This window comes from Camelina sativa, chromosome 11 (assembly GCF_000633955.1).
Source record: "Camelina sativa cultivar DH55 chromosome 11, Cs, whole genome shotgun sequence".
In the NCBI taxonomy this organism is placed as follows: domain Eukaryota; kingdom Viridiplantae; phylum Streptophyta; class Magnoliopsida; order Brassicales; family Brassicaceae; genus Camelina; species Camelina sativa.
In genome coordinates this window covers 10,084,109-10,088,258 of record NC_025695.1, presented here as the reverse complement: position 1 = coordinate 10,088,258, position 4,150 = coordinate 10,084,109, and the positions used below count along the sequence as shown (strand labels likewise).

Sequence of the window (4,150 nt, the reverse complement as noted above, 5' to 3'; positions counted from 1 at the left end):
GACATTTGTGAAAGAAGAGAGCATCGAATGACAATCTTTTAGAGCTTTCCAAAAGAAAATTTTACTTTATTATTATTAGATGATATAATATAGTAAGGTTTCTTTCAACTCTTACTTTAAGAATCTGACGCCCATCATCATTATATATTAAATTATTTTAAAATCAAATATACATGAAATTATTTATTTTCTTTTATAAATATTTTAAAATGATTGCATAAATCATCAAAAGATGAACAATAGTTAAAAGAATTTACATTTTTAAAAAATATTCAAGACTTAGTAAGATAATATTTTTTTTTAAGTTAGGAACTTTCCAAAAACGGATGATCCGAACAACGATACTATTGTTACCGGTGTTTTGTTGTTCGTTTGAGATTGAATCGAGGATAGAATAGAAAGTAAATGATTTGGTTTTCACAATAATCTGAAAGACGATGTGTTTGTATGGTAATAGGTTGTTTTTCGAAAACTAAACTTTATAGAATGTTTGAGCCTTTAAGAGAGGGAAGGGATTGAAATCAAATATTAATGATCATAAATTCGCAAGTTTTTCACAATAATAAGTTCAAAATGAGAAGTAATATAAACAAAAATGAGAATTGAGGAAAATAGTGGTAGATAGAAGGCAATGCATAAAATGATGGTATTATTTCAAATCAAAACATAACTGATTATGTTCATAATTTTTTATTCTGAAATTCCTAATATTAAAATATATAAATTTGATGTAATTCAAAACTACCATGACGTTTGAAATAATAAGTGTGAATCGAACAAAAGATTTATAGAATTAGATCAAAACCATCTCACAATCTTACGTAATTTTCCAGAAAGTAAGCTCAAAAATTTAATTTTATATAAAAAATATTTTAAAAATCAAACTAATTTACTTAAATAATACCATCCCACCATCTTACTTAAATTTGATTCCGTTTGTGCCCGTGAAAATTATATAAGATATAAACACATAAATTAAACCAAAGAATTCAAACCTATAAATATAATTTAATGTTGGTATAGTTCCGAGATGAAACCAACCACATATTGATATAAGGTGGCTCTAGATTCTTGGGGGCTGCATATGTTTCTAATTAAAGAAGGAAGGAAGGAAATGTTGATGCTTTATTTTTTTTTATTTTTTGGGCTTGTGGTTAATTAGGTCCAAACTATAGTTAATTAAGTCCAAACAAAAAAATACAGGTGTCAAAAATATATTAAGCCAAGTGTCATATCCTTAGTAAAAGTTGTGAAAAACCTTCTCATATTATATAAGATATTTTAGATCAATATTTAAAATTAATATGGTTAAGATTAAGAGTAAAAAATTGTTAGATCAAAACATGGGTAGTTTAGTCATTATTCTAATCAAATCCATTTAGATGAGAATGTAAAATAACCAAACAAACATTTTCCATTCAAATGCATCATCCAAATGAACCATTTTTTTTTTGTTGAGTCATTTGACATTCAAATGAATCATTTGGATGAAGCTTTTGAATTGATGATTTGAATGAACATGCTAACTAGTGAAACGAACAGGACCATAATCTCCAAACTAAGACTCCGAAACTATAAACATCAAATTTTGTGGAGAAGAGGCCATGCATCACATATTCTGGGGCCATGTAACCGCTGCAATAGCAAAACAGAAGCAACATTTTCGGATATATACTATCACACTTTTGTACATTACTGGCCAAGAAAAAATTCTTGAAGCTTCTGTAGATAGACCATATCAAGGGTAATATGCATATACCGTGTCCCAACTATCCTGCGTATTTCAGCTCGATTTTGGCCCATCCCAAAAATCAGATAGAAGCCCATGCATGTATATCAAATGCTCATTCTACTAATCAAATAGGAAGCAATCAAGGCTCTTGTTTGGGAAAACAAGTATTTTTTTTTTCTTTGCCTTCCAAACAAAATCCTAGAAGCCTTACGAGATTCCTATGATGAAGTTTTGCAACAACAACAACCTCGTTCTTGACCTTGTCTGCGCCTTGCTCTGATGTTTTTGATAGCCTCTTCACTGCAACTTCTGTTCCACTAGGCAACATACCATGTAAATGACGTCAGTAAGAAAATATGATCACTATTAGCTTACTTTGATAATTTAATTCCAATTTTTTTCAAGAGAAGTAATAAACCAAGTTGCCACAAAAATGACACCTAGAAAACTTCGCCGAATCCACCTTGACCTAGCTTTTTAGTCATTGCAAATTTATTTGCAGCTTCAATCGTCTTCAAGTCGAATTGGAGAAAGTGTCGAGTTGTAATACCAGCTGCAAAATCAAATAAAATGCACACTCTCTTGATATCATATCACTAACTAAGAGTTTTGTAATCGATATATGTTCTTAACTACTCCCATAGACTAGCTATATACATGTGAAAAGTTAAGTGGCCAAAGAAAAGCATATGAACAACACTCACATTAATCAAAATCAAGTTCTTGACTCCAACAAAGTAGAGCAAATCGTCGAGCAAGCACTAAGATGATGATGATAAAGGCTGGCTCAATCGGTGAGAAGATTTCCATTTGACATGATTATCAAATGCTTTCTGGAAAACGAAGCGGAAACAAATGTAAATATGCCTAACTTTCAATTCTGTCCATATCAACAAGGGCAATCCTGTCGAGTAAATATGCATACAATACAATTCTCAGTCCATGAACATTTCCATGTCAATAGACTAATCATTATCAATGGAACAGATACATCACCTTTGGTCCCTAAACATCATCATTGCACATATGCGGTTGTAAAACGAGACTCAAAAGTTAAAAACCTAAAGTAAACGATCTCTTTCTCTTATTAGTTTGGTATTTTCGGTAAAGTCTTTATTATTACTAGGATTCAGACCCCCCGCGATGTCGCGTGGGAAGTATTTTAGAAAAAAGAAAATAAATTATACATTATGAAATCATTTGAATATAATAGAATAGTTTAAATACGTAAACATTAAACATAACCTGTTACTAAAAACACAACCATCAAAATGAAAACTTATAGAACAAAAAATAGACACAACTTTGCAAAAAGTATTGATATTATAAATATATAAGATATTTATAAAGAATTATAATAAAGAGCTACAATTAAAAAAATCTTTATGACAAGTGATCCTAATTAAGAATATTGAACTAACGGTAAATGTAATTTTCTATTAAATAAATATAATTAAAAAATATCTAATAATGAGTGAAACTATATCAGAGAAATATTAAATTTAAAATACACAACTTTTAAAAACAACATAAAAGAAATTTTAAATATTAAAATAGTTTTTAACGAAAAGTTACGAGAAATAGATGCAACTGTAAATTCTACAGTAAGTTTTATTAAATTTCTAAAATTTCTAAAATTTTAGTTAAATTATAGAATAACGTTGAATATTAGATATTAATATTCAAATTACTTAGATTTAACATAAAACGGAAAATTTGTTTCAACGAACAATGATTTGTTATTTATTGATGAAGAGACAAATATATAGAAAGTACAAAAGACATGAATATTAAAAAAAACACACCTATTAGAGTTAAAAGTTGTGATGAAAAAATATTAGTAAAATATAGTGAAATGACATAACTCTACAATGAACAAATACAACTATTTGAGTTAAAAAGAACAAATAAAAACAACTTTTTCACAAAAAATACTACAAAAAGTCGCAACTATTGTTCGCATTTATTCAAATAGTTATTATTATTTTTAAATATAAAATATTTTTTTAACGAAAAGTTACGATTAATAGACGCAACTGTAGATTATATATTAAGTTGTATTAAATTTCTCTGTTGCTATAATCATTTCTAAAATTTTAGTTAGATTATAGAATATAACGTTGAATATTAGATATTAATATTTAATTATTTAGATTCAACCTAAAATGAAAATTTTGTTTCAACGAACTTGTTAGTTACTGTTGAAGAGACAAATTAGGCATGGGCATAAAAACCGTACCCGAATACCCAATCCAGAACCCGACCCGAAAAACCGGGTTCGGATTGGGTACGGGTTTGCCTACTCTATTGGATTCTATTTTCTAATACCCGTGGGTTCGGGTTAGGGTCGGATAATACCCGATACCTGTTTGGGTACCCATTAATCCCGAACACATAAATATATTTATAATATTTATT

General features: G+C 28.7%; 1 long non-coding RNA gene across 1 annotated transcript; it reads right to left on the bottom strand.

Moving 5' to 3' along the window:
* Positions 1,642–2,623, bottom strand: LOC104722691. Its single transcript, XR_757237.1, has 3 exons — positions 2,437–2,623; positions 2,173–2,285; positions 1,642–2,049 (listed from the first exon to the last, which is right to left on the bottom strand). It is a non-coding gene; the product is annotated as an uncharacterized LOC104722691 (long non-coding RNA).